Source organism: Linepithema humile, chromosome 5 (genome assembly GCF_040581485.1).
Source record: "Linepithema humile isolate Giens D197 chromosome 5, Lhum_UNIL_v1.0, whole genome shotgun sequence".
Lineage (NCBI taxonomy): Eukaryota > Metazoa > Arthropoda > Insecta > Hymenoptera > Formicidae > Linepithema > Linepithema humile.
Window position 1 is genome coordinate 16,998,573 of NC_090132.1, and position 22,495 is coordinate 17,021,067.

The window sequence follows — 22,495 nt, forward strand, 5'->3', positions numbered from 1 at the left end:
GACATCGACGAGCCCGGAAGAAGCTGAAATACCGAGAAAGCTTCCGGATCTGTGCAAGAACAGGTCGTCGCACAAACATGTAAATCGCACCGGAATATTTCAAGGCGATTTTCCGCGGAGCTCGTTCTCGATTTAAATGAATTCCCATGAATTCTGCGGTCGAGAAGCTCGGTTATAAGCGGCCGTCGTCGTCGTCGTCTTCGAGAAGAGAACTTTCGTTTTGAGATACGATGAGACCGGGGTCGTGCTCGTCCACCAGCGAAATCGAATTGGGCCAAAATCCTGGCGGAAAGTCTTGTTTGTTGGTCGTTTAAAACAACCAATTCAATGGAATTCCGCCAAGTTGGAATGGAAAGGAAGAATCACAATTTAACAAATTTTCATTCTTTACATGTAGCTCTAATTTAATTTAGATTTTCCTTTAATGTCTTGTTCTAATTTTTTGTACTTACAAGTAATTTTTTATTAATGTTACATAATTAAAACATAATTTCTTAATACGCGGATTTTTGAAAATAAAAATTCTATTCCGTGCGCGTTTTGCGCAGTGCGAGTTATCAGCTTTCAAAAAACTTGGTCGCAACACAGAGTTTCTTGCTGTGGCCAAATGTGGAGAAACAGTGGCTTAGTTAACTATGATTTTCCCGACCACTGTTTTTCCTCGGCTCAAACATTCGCAGGGACGCGAAAAGGTAAGAGCGCGGGTAAAAAGCTTTATCAGTAAATGCTGCGTCAACGGGGCAACTCGGCGCTCGCATTTCGGCAGAACGGCAAAGGTCAGAGAGGGCTCTATTTACACAAGTAGTCAACAACAAACAGCAGCGGCAGCAACAGCAGCGGTAGCAGAGACAGTAGCGGCGAGTCCGGTGACTTTGCGCGAGGATTCAACTGCGGAGTATTTAGATCGCGTTTCTCGACACGACGTGTACTCGCGTTAGCCGTCTCAGGGCTTCAAAATTAATGCAATTACCGCAAGGCTGCAGTTTCGCTCCCGTGCCGTGCCGACAGCAGCCTCTCCGTTTCATTTGCGTGTAACATTTGCATTTAGTATTCATGACTATGCTACATTACCGCGGCGGTGCGCGCGGCGGTCGCGGCCCCGCTAAAGGCAGATGTTGTTATTACGCGGGCCGTTACGTTGTTTAGCTTTAATGCACGTAATTTCCGAACGCGCCCCCGTCCGCCGCCGGCATTGATGCACGCGCCCGCATAAAATGGCTAAACACTTTATCGCAATTAATATTATCGGAAGAGGGGAAGCTCGGGAAGGAAACGCGACGCTGAGAGGGGAGGGATCGGGCTGACGCGCGTTTAGCTCATGTCAAAGCATTGATTTCGGCCTTTATTTCTGTCATTCGCAGCGGCGACGGTCATCAGCATGGAAATGCTCGTCGTGCTTAATTACGCGATTTAAAAGGGTAATCAAAAGCGTCCGCGCGGATTTGGGTCCTCTCGAGTTTGATCGTTGCCGGCCGAAATTGACGAATTGCGTTTCTTTTCCGTGCAAATCAATGAAATCGCTGAATAATAATAGAAATATATCGCGCTTATGTAGAATAGTTACTTTCATAACACATTTAACAGAATTATTCATAAATTCAATATCTTCCATAATGAAATAATTTAATTATCGCCGATTGAGTTAAATGACAAAATTAATGCGTTATGCGCGATATGCTATCAATATTAATCATCGATTGAAGACTGCACATCATGAAATAGCGCGATTAATTATTTTCATCCGCTTATGTCGGATCGGCGCGAAAGATTTCTCTTATTTGTATTTCTTATCAAGTAAAATTGCTTCACGAATCTGATGTATTTGTTTGTACAAACATTTCACATGCCCCGCAGCTACGTGATACTAATTACAAGTCTTTTCGATGTAACACTATAAAAGTGCCTGTCAGACGCTGCCCGATCACTGGAAAAGCTCTTGCCAAAGTGGTACTATTAACGAAGAGTCAATTACGACGCGCGATATTTCATCAACGATCGATGTGGAACTATTAGAGCGCGACGGCGGAAATTTACGTTCGAAAACTTTGCACTCGGGATGTATAGGAAAATGACGATTTTATAAAAGACAAAATAGAGGAGAAACATTCGCTGTTTTCAAATAAAAAAATCTCAACCGTTTTAAAAGCATTTCATATATCAAGAAAAAGCATCACTGAACTGCCTCGCAACATCAATTTTATATTGATAAGCGGAATCTCGTTTAATTTGCTAGATGCATATTCAAAAGTATAAAATACGCGTTTATGCATTTTTCATGAAAGAGACATTCAGCTTTCCAAATCAATTGTTGAATTAAACAATTGTCAAATTGATCAATCAACCGACTGGATCTTTTTTGTACTCACAACACGGTTCCATGACTCTCTATCTATGAGAATTATTAATACTTTCAGCTAAATGGCAACAGGCTTCTATGTAAAGTCGGATTAATTGTAAGCCGAATATATTAATTAATTCACAGATAATAACTCTTAACGTTAAAATTATTATTGGCTTTATTGAGATTCGTTTTTAATATGAAGTATATCTGTGAGCATCAAAGATGCATAAAACCGCGCGTATGTTCATAATGCATACGAGATTTTTTCGCGTTATGCGATATGAAAAATCTCGCAATTCAAATATTTCATCTAACTAATTACGAGAGTACGGCAATATATCCGGTTACTTTTATTTACTTGTATTTATAAAATGTGAGTACGTGGTAAATTCGTAATTCGCATACACAACATTTCCATTTAGTCACTTTTCATTTTTAGCCATTTTGATTATTTGTTTGCTATTTATCATAGTATATTTCACTATATTTATTTAACGCGTTTGAAAACCTCATCATTTTGACGGACTCTATTTTCATAGAAACAAACATTTAGTGTTTTGAATTTTTTGTCAATAAATGTATGAATAACACGTACGTCACATCGCACATTTTTAGCGCTGACAAAAACCGGTGCTCTTTGCACTTATTACAAATTTTACGATCCGAGGATTACGCGCTCATATACATTTGTATATGAGCGACTGCTTTGGCGATTTTTCAAATATCCGTAAACGCCGACAGCGTATGGAATTCCCGTTTTACGGCCTGCTTATTTGAATAACATAGAAAGCTCTCGCAAATTTGCGTAAATTTCAAGAAGACCTAATAATCGCGATGGCACCGAAAGAATTCAGCGATATCCATCTCAAATGTGCGAAAAGAGAAATCTCGAATGGTTCGACGATTCTCGGTCTGGTTATACCGGTTATAACGACGGTTACGTATCGTCGCAATTTTTCAGAAGGAACCACGGAAGCACGAACTTGTAAGCGGCGCCCGGATATCGATGGTCTTGATTTATTCTCGAATTTAAATAACATGAGAGCAACGCCTTACCGCGATATGTAGTCGCAAGGTTTTACGTTTTATGCGAGCTTCTGAGCAAGGAAGCGTACGTATCGTAAAAATTTGTAATTCGATCTACTTGCGTCTATTGCTTTGTTTTAATTGCCGTTTTTCGATAAAAGCTTACGATGAAAAATAAATGCAGGATGTTTAAGCTACGCTACAAGAGCTGCTTAGCGATAAATTTATCAAAAAAATAGTTCGTCGATAAAAATTTCGATAACTACAAAGTATACGTAGATAATTTAATAATTAAAATTTTAATGGCGACATATTTTTGAAGTTTTCGCTTTATCAACGTGCATCGAGAGTGCAACGTTTATCTGACGTGTTTCATTTATCTAATGCACAAATTAAATTAATGTAATAGTCGTTGAGTGATAAACTCTACGCAATAAGTAATGCAATATGCGCTTAGGAAAAAAATGCTTCTAAAAACGACGATAATATGGTCTCATGAGAAAGCGCGGGGCATTAATGCCCTTTCTCTTAGAAGCGCTCTCTTTACATTTATTAACGATGCGCTTAGGGACATCCTCGCTATCTCCAGGGAAAACGAGACGGTTTTTCATGGCAGCGAGCATTAAACTTACGAGTGCCATTAAATGCCTTTAAAGGGACGCCGACGAAACGTCCCTGTCGAGGTCCCGTTTACGATCGACGGCGGTGTCTCGCGCACACATTACTGACAAAACAGACATTGGACTCAAAGTACTTTTACAGCGAATCTAAAACGCATTTTAGAACAGAACTTTACGCAGGGCGTAAGATTTACAGTGGTGGTGGCGGTCGATCCGATATAAAAATTAAATGAATTACACTTTGCAGCAGATGAATTCTCTGACGAGATGTAGCCGTACGAACGAGACTACGCGAGTTAATGGCATTCCTCGCAGAAACAAACCGCAGAAATGTATTTCAGAATTGCATATTAAAGTTAATGTCGTAAATATTTATGCTTTATGTTCGATCATATTCGTATATATATCTACATTTGTAAAATTAAAACAAGTGGCTTTACATTGATATATATTCGTTTTAAATAATAGTAAAAATATATGTGTAACAAATTGCTCATGCGAATTCATGCGTAAAATATAATGTTTTATGCGCGCAATGTAAATTTATATGTATTATCGATGAATGGTGAATATAAATATCGTATATGAGTTTAAGTGGAACACCGATTGCAATAAATCAGAACCTCTAACGTGCCGATTTGCGCAACTATTACATTATTTATCAAATTAAATATTTCTAGCCGTTTAAATACAAATCCGAACGCGCTGTTCGCCGTGTATCGCCGTGTGCGCGATTTACGACGATTTTGCGGCAAGTAACTGTCGCGTGGAAGAATACAACGTATGATTCACTTTACTGTCTTCAACTTTCGTCATTGATTAACGAGAAAGTGGAGCGACGTATTTGCCGCAATTTATAGCGCGCAGCGTTTTCCGGAGTTCGGCAGACTTTCAGCGTGATACATTTTTGTTGCGTTGTTTGTAAAGTGTCGTAACTGTGTTACGCCTTTATCTAGTGACTCCCGTCGTGCTTCCGAGTGTTTTCAGACGCGACTCAATCGATGTCGCGATTCTTCAGGCCGCGTAAGAAAATTCCTAACAAAAAATTCAATTTAAAACAACACAATTTTATACAATACTCTGCGTTTAATTCGATATTGCATTCTTTTATTATATATTTATATTTATTTATGGTACTATGAGAATTGTTACTTTAAGTTCTAATTTTCGAAAGCTATTAGTAGATCAATATTTCGATTAAGAAAAGACCAGAAGAATGAATGAAAAAAATCTGCCATAAAGTAAAACGCATGGCCGAAAGAAAATAATACGCGAACTGCGAGTGATATATAATACGTTTTAGAAATTACCCCATATTTTACCACGCGATGCTTATCGTCTGCACTTTGTGGCGTTTCAATTGTTAGTCGTTTCTGGCGGTGCGATAAAGCGAATCGTCATTTAAGTTTCTTCCCGCTAAGCTCAAGTAAGAGAAGCTTTCCCATCTGGCGACGCGTGCTTACAGCCCCTTCTTGGCAGCTTCCCAAACTTATTAATTTACTCGACTTTCGGGGAGGAGGTTTTCGCTCCGCCGACTCGCGCTGTTAATTCTCGCGCAAACTTCCCACGGCTTTTACCAGTTGACTATGGTTGCGAAACACGCGCGGGATCGTCCGCGAATTTGATTATACGATAGATTGCAGTATCTCTATTGTGCATACCCGTGATCACTCTTTAATTCGATACGCGGCAGTATTCGATAGCGCGAGGATTTGATTCATCCGTTAACTCGGTATGTTATGATGGCAAACGGAACGATTGGGCAAATGCTAATTAACTCAATAGATCCGCTAATGACTGTAACAAAGTACTAATTCATTCGATTTGCAGTAATTCGAAATATACTGTCACTGCGGAGTACTCTCTCTCTCTCTCTCTTGCGTGTAATTTCCACATAATGCCACATAATTCCACATAATTTCCACATTCTGCTTGTTTCTGATTTAATTCTTCAGTAAAAAGTAAATAATAGTCGACACTTGAATATTAAATAACAATGACGAGATGAGAATTAATTTAATAGCAAGAAATACAAACAAATAATTCAGATGATAGCACAGAGATAAAAATATATACGATGACAGGTAAGACGGGAATCAAAGCTTTATGGTTTCATTTAAGAGGCGAAGCTACAAAGTTGCGATAAAGTATGAGAGAGCGGTCGGGATTATGCTTCTCATAATTCCTTCGCCGTGGATGTATAGTCGTTCTCATTGGAGATTAAATTTCAAAATAAGACGCGATTGTAAGGTCAACGATTGCCAGGGAAATTTATCGAACGCCAACAAAGACCATCTCGAGGGATAATGATGTCAAGCGCGTTTTATTAATCACGCGTTCGCTTCGGCTTTTCCCTCATTTTCCCCGACCGCCGGTTCTCGAGCGATCTCTTGAAAAGTCCCGGCGCTAGCTCGAACAAAAAAGGGATTGGAGAGCGGCAGTCCTGTTTGTCCAGGATCCTCGCGAACCGATAATTATCCCGGACGTCTGACGTGGGAAAAATCGACGACGCTCTCGACCGTTGCTTTCAGCGCTGCCGCTTGCAGTGCGGAAAACATTCTCCATGAATTTTCCGCATCCTTTCGACTGCAAGCTATACCGCGCACACAAGAACGCACTGTGAAGCTTTTTGGCAGTACCGCATCTTCTCATTAGTAGGAATTACAAATTTAGAGCCGATTCCTCCGACGGTGATTAATTTCAGTCGCGATTCGATTTTCTCTCTGTTTTCCATTTGTAACTTTTTGCTTTTACAAAAAAAAGCATAGTGAAAAATTACGGCTAAAAGTCGGTATAAAATGAATTTATTTTAAGAGACTTGCTAATAAATGATAAATATTAGTTAAATATTAAATAAAAATGCAAATTACATATGTTTAAATCTGGCATAATTTTTGCAAAAGATTATGGTGAGGATTCCAATTACTTTACTCGATAAATTAAAAATCTAAATCATATAAAATTTATCACATTACCGTATTGTTAACATAAATCTTTATATTAATTTTAACTAATGCGCTCTCTCTCTTTTACCAAATATATAATATCAAAATAATATATTATATTATACATATTATTTCAATATTACAATTAATATTACAATTAATATTACAATACAAAAATAATATATTTTTATATAATTTTTTATGCTTACGCAATATTATAAAAGTGCTATGGTATTTATTGTTGCAATATTACAACAAATATACGCCATTTTTTACAGCTTTTTTTGGAGACTGTGTGACGATAGAGATATATTTGTTACACAGACTAAAAGCATCCTAACCAAACCGGAGATGTAGTTTACATTTACGTTTTTTTTAGTTTCACTATAGTTTGTGGTACTCTGAATGTTTGTGTACTCTGAATGTTGTATGATGTATCAGCCTGCAAAAATAGTGCACACACAGCTTGCATTTCACAGAGTCCCAACAATGAGATTTATGCTCTATGGTTGAATGTATTGTACTGACATATTATTTTTAAATATATAAATAAATATATTTAAAAACAGCTAATAAAAAAATTTTTTGAAATATACAAAATTACTATAATCAGGAGAACTGTTAACGCAATGTAGATATGAATCATTAATAAAACAAGATGGAAAAATTGAAATTTTTTCTCGACATTAAATTTTGCAATCGTAAGAGATTTGAATAAAAAATTCTTTCTGTAGCTACTCATTTTCGCCGTTTAATGAATCCCTTCCGACTGCAAATAATATAATTGAAGCGCAAATGTTCCGGAGACGAGCACTTAACCGGCCGGCATTTTTAATTAATTTCACCCGTTAATTTTAGCAAGGCGAAGTATCTCCGCATTTCTGATAAATGATATAATGCGGCGCGTGAGGCAGCCAATGAGATGAATTCGGGAAGGAAACGGACGACGTGAAGAGAGACGAGCGATGCAGCAGCCTTGTCCGGACGTGTTCATCGGTCAGTGAAATGCACCAGCCACTAGCATGCGGTTATTAGTACGGACGGCTGGACGGAAATCTATAGACATTCGGTTTCCACCAGCAGGCAGCGTTGTCTTCACGCCTTACGCATACCCGCGTTAATTATCCCCTTCTATCCTTTCCACTGCCTGCTTTCTCTTCTATCACTCGATCTTCCTCCCTCGCATCGCTGCCGTTTTACACCTAAATAGCGTATTTAAATCAATGAGCAATTGATGACGCTGAAAATCTCCATTCATTATTTTCGCACACTACAATTTATATCAATGTTGAGTTTTGATCGCAAATAACAGAGCATAAGTAATTGGTAACTTTAGGCTTGCTCTATCTAATGAGAATACATCGGATTATCAAGTTGAAAATGATAATGCGCAGTAATGTACACACGCCGAAGATGTCCGAGCGTGATAGTGTTTCGTACGAGTTCCTTCTTCGCTTCCTGGATTCTGGTAGCGCTCGGAAATGCTTTAGTCCACCCGATCGAACTACCGTGCCTCGCGTATAATCGCGTTAATTAGTTACCTCCTGTATCACCTTGCCTAGCTGAACCCAGCAAGTGATATCTCTTGCTTGGACGAGCGGTTGCCAATCTCAGCCTCAATTTTGGTTCAAATATCGCTGAACAATTTCTGCTCGTATTTAGGACATAAAATAACCGCTGCTTGGAAAATATTGCAATATTAAACAGAATATTAATTGTTTATAGAATATTAAAGTACTGCCCTATTAACGTATTTTTTTCCACTTAATTTGTTAATAATAAAACTATATTTCTGCCCACTGAGATATCCGATGAAACAACACTAGCATTCACTGTATTGTAATTTTTGTAAATTTTTATAAAATGTTTTCATTATTAATAATTATTAAGTGAAGCGCAATTTTCATATCGCGAATCATAGCGCAAATTTTATATATATATTCTATATTCTGCATACTTATTATAAACTTCATGTTACTTTATTGGTTTTACATTAGTCTTCTTTATTTTTAATGCCATTTAATAACAGTACATTGTACGCTAACGATGACAACAAAATACGAATAAAAAAGCTTAATCCGATAAAGCAATGTGCAACGAGCGACCGTGCAACTTTGTCGCGTTTTGTAACGAGATGCATCGGCGATTTATTCACACGTTCGTTTAACGAATGGAATCGAACGTGGAAACGCTGTTGTCGAGCCCCGGTATCGTTACCGGCGAGCATCGACCATTCGTACGATATACGCGAGAGTATTCGATACAACGGATGTCAACTTGTAGTGTAGATTTAGAAGAGGAGTATCGGAGTTCAAAGCATTTATACGCTTTAATTTGATATCTTTGTTGCGCCTCGCCATGGCTAGAATTCGCGAAATGCCGTTTGTTGGTAATGAAACCGATTATCGATTCGTTTCAGCGAAAAAAAGACCGGATGTCAATGAGCCAATGAGAAACTTTCTACGCGATAAAATAGCAAAAGGTTACAATTTCGCAGTGCGAAACGCGCGCACTGTGCCGTAAAAAGCCATGACCGACAAATTTCCATTTTTAATCCGTCCATCACGGCAGGACGCAGGATCACGTTGATGCATCGCGTTGTGAAAAGGAAGCTTTATCGCACATGTGTTTTGTTCCAACTTTATTTTAAAGTGTCACGAGCTGCATAACTTTTGCAACGTGTCACACATTTGTCCGCTATGCGCCGAATTTCGAAGAACATTTTACTTCCGCGCGAACGGTGCTTCTGCTTATTTCTCTCCCAAGTCTCGTTTGTCGACCTCGTTTTAATTAATAGTGATATCACAATTGAACAAGATAGGATAGATGTAGAATTTTGAAGGGTCATCAGCAATCGAATGAATATCCGCAACATCGAATATGTCTTCGCCAACATTATCACAAATTAGATGACTAGCTGACGATAAGGTACGTCGCGCGTATCACGTCAATGACATTTTGTCGCAGCTATAGTTCAGAGTTAAATGAAATTCCCCGGCGCGAATGGTATCCCAGTACGATTGGACTTTACGAGCGTACTACACCGTTCTGGCTATCGGGAGATGGAAAATAACAGGTGTCCCTGGTGATATTGTCAGTTGTTCTCGATCGATCGGCACCGGTTCTCGATCCGAGCGACGTACAGGCAGAGCGGACCGGCGGACAACCGGTTCGTTGCGGTACGTTAACGTCGCGAGAAATTAAACAAATTGACTGATAGCGTCCCGCCGCGTTTAATGGCAACTAGATAATTTAACTGCGAACGCAGATATATTTGGTAATCCGGTCGCATCATCATTGGATGTCGTTATTAATTCCGCGTGCGTTATCGTAACAATACCGCAACGCGAAAGATAGAAAAAATACAATCGAATCCAGTGTTACACGATCGATGTTTACAACGCGACAATTAAGGAAAAAAAATAAAAATAGATACGAAGAAGTTATCGCGTAAAAGCGAGGAATTAGATTTTATTAAGAATTTTATCGAGAAATTGACATTACGGTCTGTCGCAAGTTAATCACCGTTCGCTTTATTAACAGACATTATTTGTGTTTCTGGTATTCGAGAGAAAATCTTTCCCGTCTTTAGTAACTTTAAATGGTTATAATTCTATGTTTTGAAAACGCTTATGTTTTAGTAATGTATACAGCCGCTGTATATCGCGATATATCTCGGAGCAGCCGAATATGAAAGCTGCTCGTTCCATTTGTCTTCGTTAATCAATAATTATCTAAAATTATATGCAACTATGAATTGAATTCATTTATCACAATTTATTTATCAATTATTAAACAACTGTTGAACAGCCATAAATACGTTAATTCCAGTAAAGTTGCGCGTATTCATGCGAAAGAGCTATTTTCCATTTTCTTCAAGCTATCACATGTATGCGTATTCAAATATAATTCGTTATAGCAATACATCGCAGAAATAAAAAAAAAAAAAAAGACACTATTGACGACGCCTGGACAGATTTTGTCGATCCGCGTGGCCCAATTTTTCATTCCGACTCGTTGCTTACAGCGTCGATCGCGCGTCGAGATGGCGCATAATAAATAATCGTATCTGTCGTATTCATCTATCCATCCGAAAAAAGGGGTGAGAGGAGGCGATAAACAACAGCTGTAGCGTCGCCGGCTGTCAATCATTCGGATATACACGAAAGTGCGGAATTTATGTCTCGTCCCGTTTTTGAAAACGCTGCGCTCGTTCGCCCGTGCACGTTTCATTATCCGTCCACGAGAGCTTTTCATCCGATTGGAAAAGACATGCAACGCGAGTCATTGGACTCCGACATCGTCAACGGCCTCCCCACTTCTCTCTTTCTTTTTCTCTCTCTCTCTCTCTCTCTTTTTAATAGGGATTTACGATCGTTTTTGCTACGCTCTGCACGCCATAGGCCCCGATTGCTTTTGCGAATTCAAACGGATGCGTTAATTACCTGTCTTTTCATTGTCCGCCCACATCCTGCGCATCGTGTACGTAACGACGCTCAATTTGTAATTACGCTTTATCTCCCCTTGCGACTGCCCCCCTCCCGTTGGCGGCTAATTAGCGTGTCGTAATCGTTGTCATAAATATTATTCTTATCCCACCTTCCTTATTTAATTTATTTGCCGCGAGGTCGCGGACAATTATTCAAATTTAATGAAGAAACAAGAACCGATATTCTATTAATCTCGCAGTGGATGCCGATAAATTTGCCGATAAAATAGGTTAATTAATGCTGAACATTATTAATAGAAAAAAAAAGAAAAAGTCGTCACACTCCAGACAAAAGCTATAAAATGTGTATCAAGCAGAAAGTTAATTTTATCTATGGCCTATCGATCCTCCTCCGCAGTCGTAAGTCCTTAATCACGCACGATTGAGCCTCGATTACGCGTTGCAATCAGCTCAGCAATGAGATGTGCTCTTCGCATCGCGATAATCGATATCGCCGACGGTAAAAGGTATCGAGATAGCGCTTTCGTGGAAACGGTTTCGGATAGCTCGGCAAGATAAACGTCGCGCGACCGAAACTGAAATGAAGCTTCAGACTTTCTCGCTATCGCGTAGATTATCGTTAACAGCAGCGGCGACGGTGGTGGTGGCGGTGGCGGCCTCGCGGCGCTTCTCGCTAATAGAAATCGATTAACGCGGCATGAGGAAGGCGATGCTTCTCTCTCCCTCTCTCCTCTCGTGCGACGCGCGCTGCTAAATTTTCGGCGAGACGGAAAAATCGGATTAGCGCGAGCAACGACGGGTTTCTCTCTCGCGGTGAAGCAGAATGCGGTTAGTGACGGATTCAGAGCTTTTGAGCCCCAAAGCAAAATAGAAAATTCCGCAGATTATTATTTATACAAAATATTTATGAACACTATATCGAATTCGTAAGAGAAATCGGTTAAAATCGCATTTTTTAATGAAAATAGATACGAAAAACCTCATAAATTCGATCTGCCAAGCATGAAGTAATAAAAATATCACAGAAGATAGAAACGTAATTACGTGCTTTCTGTGTTAAGTCACAAAGGTACTCTAAAAGGTACCGCAAAAAGGTAGGAAAATTAGCTCCGTGCGTTTATTTTTATTTCAGAGAGAATTATTCGCGAAAGCGTTACTATGAGTTCTTCTTCGTCTTGGATGGATACGCGTGGTGATATACGAATCCCATGGAATTTATTCGTCCCGTCGTTACATGGGGCTCCCATAGGAGCAGTCACCGGCACTGCGCCGTTCCGCGACGACAGTTTGACAAACACTGATTACCGCCGAGCGAGAAGACGCGGAGATAAAGTGGCGGCCTCGTCGATTCCCTTTATCGGCCTAAATTGCGGTCGTTATCGAAAAGAATTCTAGTGCCGTCGGCTCTTATTTCTCAGCGGTGCGACGCGGCGCGTCGCGACGCTTTTCCGCCGAGATACGACCGCGAGTCGTCCGCCGTGAAAAATACGTCTCGCTCGCTTGCGGTAATCCGGTCTCGTTGCGACTTTAATCTGAAATAATCCGATCTCGTCGCGATTTTAATACGAGTCGCCTGTGGCTGTTTGGTTTGTTTCCCAAAGAGTTCCTTTGCAAACACCAATTGGCAATGCACCGTCGATGTTAATGAAATGGTCTCGTTAGTGTTCGAGGGAGAAATATTCCGAGCTTTTAAAGTAACATTGAACAGTCAAAAAAGTACAAGTAATCGGTTAGAATCGTGGAATTCGTATAATAAAAAAAAAATTTTTTTTTTTATTTTGCACTTTGTATTCAAATTTCCATATGCACGCGCTTTTAAGCAAATTCTCTATATATTCTAATACGTGTGGAAAAACATGATTAAAAGTTGTTTTTCAGAAAAGCGTGAGTTTACGATAGCGTTGGTACTAACTAGCGTTGGTAATATTTTGTACACAAAATTAGAACAAAGTGCTTAGTTCTTTAAAATGCATCCAGAAAAATACTAATTAAATAAATTTTGCATTTTCGAGAAAATTAGAATATGTGCTACGTGGTTTTATACGCATACGATAGCGATTAGAAACTGCGACAGTTACAAAAGATGAATGAATTACTATATAAAGTCGAGATTTGAGGCTCTCATGCTATTGCTGTAGCCATTTAATCCAGCTGAGAGATACCACGTGAGCCTCTTAAACCTCGGCTCTAAAGAATTAAATTGCTTAGCCCCGTGGCGTCACAAATAAAGCCAACATTAAATATTAAGCGTTCAATTAAGGAGGGGTTTTCTTTAAAAATAACATTCAATTTAGCATGCAACGCTGGAAATGTCAAGAACTGGAATTAAAAACCCATATCCAGCTTCCAAAAATTAATACCTATTAAAATATTAATATAATACTTATTAACATTGTGTTAATATAAAAAAATTCGAGCTTGAATGCTTCGAAAATAACTTCTACTTTTAACGGCGTAAAATACATCTTTCTGTAAATAAAATTATATGCAGATAATTTCGTTAATCAAAATTACTAATTTTAATCTTTGCGCAAAAGCTACCGTGCGAGCTTGCTACCTGCAAGCTTTTCACAGTCGGTCAGGACATTTCTTGGTGCCACGGCAACAGGATTTAATTAAATTAACGTTAGCTACTGCGTGTCCTACGGGCGCTCACAGTTCCACGCTCCGTACGGCTAATCGTTGGATTTAAGGTTCAATTAGCACTGTAGCCTGCAGGGAACCCGAACGGTCCTTCTCCTCTTTGCCAGCGAGAGATCCTTTTTCTCGTCGGAATGGGTATGCCTATGTGAAGAAACGAGGAGCCAACAAAGACGAGGAACAGGCTTTTATTCTTGCGCGAGTGTGCGGGGAAAGATGATCCACATTCGAAAATAGTCAAGATAAAATAAGATATAAAAAGCAATAAATGCGGATCTTCGTACTCATCGTTAGTGTTTTCGATGAAAAAAAGAACAAATTCGAATTTGCGCTAGAATTTATGGATGTAAATTTGAGACAATTATACACTGAGAAAGATGTTCTATTTGATTCAACAAACCGTCTGTTCGATTTTAGATGAAACAGATTCGACCAGAATTTCTATTAATGCAACAAGATTCTAGTAGATTCAACCAGAATCTGTCTGTTTCGTTCAAAATTGAACAGGTTTGTTGAATCAAACAGAACATTTTTCTTAGCGTAGTAAAAAGAAATAAAAATGTGTGATTATATACGCTTTTCGATTTCCGACAATATTCTTATTTAATGATGTGAATTGAGAAGAGAAAGGAAAAATATCGCGACGGAGGAAATTGGAATACAGTCAAGTTCACTACATCGATTTTTTTGTCGCAATAAAAATATGTAAAAGTTTTCAATGTGAAGCCGACCTTATCTCGGGTACTCTCGTGAAAACGTAACTTTAGACTCCGTTTGTATCACATCGCGTTGTCACGCGTGTGTGACATCGTCGAACGCTTCGAAAGATAAGAAAGTTTCGATGGGATGCAAGTGAAAAGAAATCCAAAGAGGAAACCGCGCGGAGAGGATTCCCCAGTCAGTATCGGCATCCAATAAAGGGAATAGAGCGCAGCTGCCGTCCTATCGCAAAAATTTATATTTATATATTTCAATCAAAGACGGCAATATGATTGAAATTGTAAAAGATAAAAAACCTATAAAGAAGATTAGAAAACGAATGGAACTTGAATGTAAAGTTATTTTTGCGATATTGGATATATCACATTTGTTGTCAAGCAGAATATTTAGTAAGTAATAAACATTGTAAAAACTCTGAAAATTTTATAAATTATTTTTACGTTAATAAAATTAAATTTTTAGACGACTCGAAATCTCACTTTAGAAACGATTATTCCGTAGAATTATCGTATATATTATTCTTGCGATAATAAATTGTTGCAACACTTATTGATAATAATCAAAGTAAAAGCTGTAAGTGTCTAAAATTTTTTATCGAAACGCGAATCGTGCCCCTTGCCAATCTCACTTCCTGTACGAAAAATCACGGTTTATCCCCGGGACTACTCTTGAAAGATGGACGCGTCAATTTTCAGAGAGCTTCTAAAAAAGAAATCGAAGTATGTAGTGAGGTCGCCTAACGTCCCTCGCCCGAAGGGCGATAACAAAGTCGATATATGGCTGGACACGAAAAGAACGGCACTGAGGAAAACCGTGCGGACGAAATTCGCAGCGACTATACAGAGTGTAGACGGAATTGGCATCCAATACAGGGAACAGAAAGCAGCTGGAATTGGCGCGATGGTTTATATTTATAGATTGAAAATGCCCCTCTCTCTCTCTCTTTCTTTCTTCTGCCGCCCTTTTTCTCTCTACTTCACTTGTATCTCCTCCTCGCGTCCGGTCGCTCTTTCAACCCGACCGTCTGTCTTTTTCTCCCGTCCGGAGATGGAAGGTACGGGGGGATGAGAAGCGGGCCGTCCATTCCGTTTGATCTCACGGCCGTGATATTTTTCCAGATTCTCCTCTTCCCGTCGAACTCCATCATCCGTCCAAACGGCGGGAACAAAAAGAGGGACGGCGTCCGTCCGTCCGTCCGTCCGTCCGCACGCGGCTTTTCGTACGATTGTATCCGCGAAATCGTGATATATGTGTGCCGCCATTGTGTCGCTGGATATCCAGCCGATACCGAAGGAAGTGAGAGGAGCAGTCGCGAAAATTGCCCTTTACGCCGCGATTCGGCAAACCGAATGTTTCCGGTGTGTCGTCCTCTCTCTCTCTCGCTTTCGAGAGCCTTCGTTAGAGCCATCGGACGCCACAATAAAACGCGAAGATGACTTCCGGTTAAACACGAAGCGTGTGTATTGATCGATGGGGATTCTTTCAAGCTTCGGTATTGCGCTGTTTATTTTGTCACTTAGTTCTATTGTTATTGTTTCATTGCGCTTGCACGTGGTGGAGTTTAAATGAATGAATTAATTCTGCGTGATGTAATAAAAACTATCGACCATAAATTAATTTCTTTCTAACGCGGCAGTGTGATTATATAAAAACAATATGATGCCTAGAGAATATAATAAATATTGAAATATTGATTTCAGAGATGAACATTGGTAGACGAAAAAACGTTAAAATTATTGAAATTCACGCTGGTTTTTCCGCTGAATTAATGCAATTTGTTACAAAAATCATTTCTTATAAATAATTTAAGAAACTCGAAGCTTCCGGAACGTGAAATATGACGTAGGATGGATATTATATCAATAATCCGAAAAAACAAAGATTATATTCTGAAATTTCGTCCAAGTACGCCATTACTATTACGATCGTTCTGAGCATTGTACCAGAAGTTCTTCCGCCGTGATATTTCATCATGACAGAAACAGCGATAGCTCAGCTATAAAAATCGCGCTTTAGTCCACGAATTCGCGCGACTTGGCGTCCTAGGAACGTTTTCAGTGCGTCGTGTCGCCGGCGTCGAGAGCTTTTCTTTAACTCTAAGGAACGGCCGGCGGTAAAATATATTGTAATAAATATCATTGGTGCGCGGTCGCGTTTTACAAGTCGCAGTCTAAAATTCAACTTACAAGTGAAAAATTTTATATATTTTCTGCCGCGAGCATTACGGCACCACATATTTCTCTGTAATACATCGGAATTAAGCACGATAAATCTTGCTTTCTTTAGTCGCCCAAAGGCCAAATTTCGAAGATATATAGTTCTTATGAATAGCTTAAATATTTATTGCAGAAATTTAGATATTATAGGACAAACGCCAATCACCTATTTAACACTGATTGACGTAATGTGTTTTTGTAGCACGCAAATTATTTGTCGTTTCCTTCATGCAACTACTTGAAACCATCAAGATCGATTGGGTTTAACGAAGTCCAACAGGGATCAATTCGTGTGACCCGTCGATGGAAAAACGGGTTATCGTGACCATGAAAATCGGTACCATACGTCAAATGGTCATTACTTGTTGACAGCAACGGGACGTGACGCCGAATCAATATGTTACGTTCGATGCATTGCACTTCATGCATAGAGGTGCAATAAATATCCGAGCGGGTGAAACACAGTGGCTATCATATTGTGCCATTGGATGATTTCTCTTGCCGAGCTGTAATTCTTCTCATCGTGACACTGAAATTTATCACGTGTATTTTTGAGACTAACATTATCAAAGTTAAAATATTGCATTTATTTTTACTTAATTCTGCAATTCAAGCACTTTGTTACCGCAAATGTATTTTTGCACCATATTAAAACAGAAATTGGTTTAAAAGTGCAATCAAATAATCAGCGACAAAATTTGTATAATTATTTTCGTGGACGTTTAAATTCTTTGTCAGATTCTCTTTATCTCTTTACAGCAAAGCTTCATGCAGCTGTGCGAAATAACTCCATCCAATGATAACGTGAGTGCGGTGATTGGTGGTTACTCGATCGCATTTCGGGAAACGTTCCACGATTGTCTGCGTGAAATATTCCTTCTCGAGCGAAAAATGTATCGCATGGGAGGCGATAATGCGAGTGAAACGGTCGGCGATAATTAACTCGATTAGCGTCGAAAGTAAAAATACTGCGGCCGCGCGCAGCTGTGGTAATTATCAAGGATAAATGGTAAAACTGCTTTACGGTTCCTCGGAGGCGATGGTACTGCAGTAATTTGTCGCAGGGTGAATATCGACAGATTAAAAAAGGTCTCTCGTTTCCGCTTCTCCGCTTCTTCTTTCTCTGTCATTTCTGTCAGGTCTTCCTCGTCTTTTCTGATTTTATATTATGTATAACATCTTTCGTTATACAGTTCGTTTAACATTTCCACTCTATTTTTCCGTTATATACGTTTGTCCGTTTCAATTGATTATATATTTAATTTTTAAGAGCTCTTATGCAAAATCTTAAGAACCTTTTTCCGTGATTAATTATCCTATAAATATCATTACACTAATAATGCTGCATTTATTCGCCGTATTTTATTGCAGGGTAAAATAAACGTCTCTCTTTATCGCCCTGTTCTCCATTTCGCTCATCTATATCTCGAACTTCGACCTCATCCTTACTCAACCCGGCAACAGTTTCGACTTGGCGAAATTACACGCATCACGGCGCAGTTTCATCAATTGCCGCACGACCGACCGATCGCAATTCGGCGGGAGAGAAGTGGAATCGGGGATCGAGGCGAAATCTCGAAAACCGGCCGCGAGAGAATCGAGCTCCACCGAATAGCCCCGATACGCGAGCGCGTTAATTTGCATTCGATCAAATTCGTCGTAATCAAATCGATTTCGGCGATTCAACCCGCATGGCCTTTACATTGCATACACCAAGGGCTCTTTCGTAATCACACAAGCACGCGCGCACATATATATGCCGTCTCATTCTACCGACAGGTATTTTAATTAATCATGTATGTGTGTATACCAGCGAGACGCGCCAGCCTGAACTCCACTCAAATAGAACGTTATCTAATCTTTTTCCACGATTTTTTAACATCCTCCGACAGCGCTGAAATATATCTAAAATTTATAATACTCACAATGATTTAAAAATGCTTAAATTTATGTGAAAATTTGCATGGAAATCGGAATCGTATGGCGGCTACGTGAAACGCTGCACTTCAAATGCAATGAAAAGTTCGACCAATAAACAGTCGCATATGTATGTATGTGAAATATATATTTTCTCAATTCCAAATCCAAAATCGTCCCTCGCTCTCTCGGACAATGCGTGAATTCGCGTATATGCCAGTTTTAATACACCATAACGTGTATCAAAGTTGCATTGCGTCTATCTAACTGCTAAAATGGATATTTTTTGATGTAAATCCCTACTACATTATACGTCACGGTTCAATCAATTTCATAGATGCGATTGACATGAATTTTGCAAAGCCATTACAAATTTACAATGCTGCGTGCTAACGCCGAGAACAGCCGTCACCACATATCGGTTTGCGCCGTCATCGCCCATAGTATAACTCTACTGACATGCATTTTAATTATACTGCACCGTCATAATGGTGTGCAAGAATGGCTACGCGTATTATATTGCCATTTCACCGTCATTCCCAGAATTTATTATTCGTATATTATTATAAGAGCAATTTTTACCGTCGTAAATGTCCACCGTATTTTTTTCAAGAATTCTCATACAATCGCATTATGTATTATTATTGTGTTACATTTAATGTATTATTTAAATTGCATTAATATTACGCTTTACAATAATAACATATAATTCTGAAAGTAACGCTGTATTTCGACGGTCGACATTTTATCTCATTAAATATACTGCGAGCGTCGAAACGTGCAAGAAATCAGGCGTCAGTTTGACACCGAGCTTTATACATAATAAATAATTACAAGCTGGGTTAATATTGATAATTACACGCACGAGATAAATATTATCTCATTCGCGCAGCGAATCTGTTGAAATACCTTCCTCGAATGATGCACTCAATTATACGGAATCGATATCGAGGATAGGACTTGTAGTATATACGCTGTTATAAGTGCAGACGTGACTGCATCGACTTTGCATAGTCACGAAATACTTTGCGACTTCCGGCAGACTTTGACGGACACATGTGATGGCCACGGCCACATATCCATAAAATTTACGTTTTTCGATCAATTGATTAATGTTTCTTTCCGTAGTGTGATTGATCGAGCAAAATCGTTACTACGCAAGTCTAACGTGATGTTGGTTAACAATATTTGAAAACATTAATCATTCGATAAATATATATATGTGTATATCGATTTCAAGCAAAATTCCCGGCAGCAAAATTACTTGATAAATGTTTTATTTTTGAATTATTTAAATTAAAAACTATATTTATATAAAAATGTATACATATATACGTAATGTGTTACATATACGTAAATGTAATATAATAATAAATAACATGAGAGTTTTGTTAGTTTAAATAAAAACATGTAACAAATATGTAATATTTAAAAAATATATACACGTTAAATTGTTATAAAATTATTTTATCAATTAAATATACATTGAAATAATTACTAAGTTACTTATAACGTATTTATTTACGTAAGTACGCTGTAAATAAATAATATATAATTTGATAATTACATTAATGTATATTTAACTGCTAAAATAATTTTATGACAATATATTGTACCATACATATATTTTTTTATATTTGCATATTTGTTGCGCGTATTATTTGGTATAATATTTAAACTTGCAAAGCTCTTGTGTTATATATTGTTACATTTTATTCTAGCTGTCTCTATTATTGGAATCGTACTTCGTCGACGATAAAATGTCACAATAAAATCCATTCGACGCTATGTCGATCAACGTACGCTAATGTGATGGGTCACGAACATCGATATCGGCGCGATCGATCGGCGGCCAGACAATAAGTAGATGAAGTCGATTACGTGGTAAACAAATTCGGTGCAAACAGATTGTCCTAGCGTATTCCCGCATTCACGTGCGCGCGCGCGCATGCACCGTCGTAATTGTAAATTTGCGAGCGACATGATTGTACGAACGCAATTGAACGGTGATCTGCGATAAATATCGCGTAATTGATTTATCAGCAGAATGCATCCATCTGACAAAATCCAATTCTCTCTCAACGTCGGCCGAGATATGAGAAGAGCGGCGTGTGCATTAGAAGGGAACAACGTGACGTCGCGTTTACGATCTATCAGATACGCTCGATTTACGGTGTCAGGCTCGAAGCGTTCTTTCCGAGAATTACGCGCATCGTAAAACTGATTTTAGCCATAGGCGACAGCTTCTTGCTCCATGTTCAGCATAGTTAACAATGCAAAAATGTGAGTCTATAATTCATGAAGTTTTTTTTATTTTAGACGTGAGTTCGTATTAAAGATAAACTTTACAAGTTCTCTTTATTTCATTTTTTAACCTTATTTTTATATCAATTTCTGCAAATTGCAGGCAAAATTATCGCAAATTTCGATAAAATATATCCAAAATACGACAGTCAATTTTGCCGGCTGATTTCAATGCTGGGTACTATTTATTATTAGACGCTTGCTTGCTTCGGATGCAAGATAAAGTAGAGCGTTTTATAAGACGTCTTTGTACTACGAGCATCTTTCATTCTGACTATTCGACATCGCTATTTATAAATGCAGATGCTACGAAATAAGAAATCGGTATGCGAGGTCAGACCACGCGGGAAACATCCGGCGGGTTGAGCGGTAATAAGAAAGGCATATTTGTTGAATCACAGTCGGGGTACTCGCAGGAGTTCGGACTTTACGAGCCACTACGACCTACCTCATTTTTATATCTTGCACTTCGGCAAAGGATAGAACATACGTTCGATTCCTTTCCCCTTTCCCCTTCCCGCCTCGCCGCCCCCATCGCTTCGAAACTTATTCGAATCTCCTTTCAAAGTATTTGCGACAGCTGCAGGTGGAAGCGTTCCACTGCTGATCTTACAGACCGAAACGGGGGAGAAAGAGTAAGAGAAAGAGCACATTCGTGTTATCGAAACGCGAACTATTCGCTCAACTTTCGCTGTCTATGAAAAAATCGCCCCGACGAAAGTGTGTCGCGAACTTATCCATTAATCGATCTTCGCGATTGCACGAGTGTGATATCGTAAAGAATTCATTGTAAGTTAATTCCTGCTAAATCTAGCATAATTTATAAAAAGTAATTGTACTAATAAAATAATTGGATAAAACATAATTGGATAAAAAAGTAAAAATTTAATTAAAAATAAAATATAATTGCATTTATCTTCAGTTATTTGCATTATTTCCAAAATAAGCATTTCACTCCGATTTTTATTGGAATAATAACAAGCGCTTATCGAAGTCAATTATTCTGAACTCTTCACAGTTCTAAAGAACACAGATTTCATATTGCCCGTTCGAAGAAAAAGTTTATCAGTTACGAAGAAAGCAGAATACTGATTAAAAAGTTTTTATCGGCTCTTTACCGAACGTAATTTCATAAATAACAACGGTTTCTTTTCGTGGAACAGATTTTCCGACGGATCGATACTTGTTGTACGACACGAGCGGCGATTTGAAAAGACGCGACTAATTTACTAATCCCGAGAATTCCTTCTTGAATACACACGGTCCCCGTTCATGCGTGCGCGATATCGAAAAGCAATAATATCGTATGCATTCTC

General features: G+C 38.7%; 1 protein-coding gene across 5 annotated transcripts in view; it reads right to left on the reverse strand.

Annotated features, from left to right (window-relative positions):
* Positions 1-22,495, reverse strand: part of rho-6 (rhomboid-6) — a 156,769-nt gene that overhangs the window by 23,701 nt on the left and 110,573 nt on the right. The window lies entirely within an intron of this gene.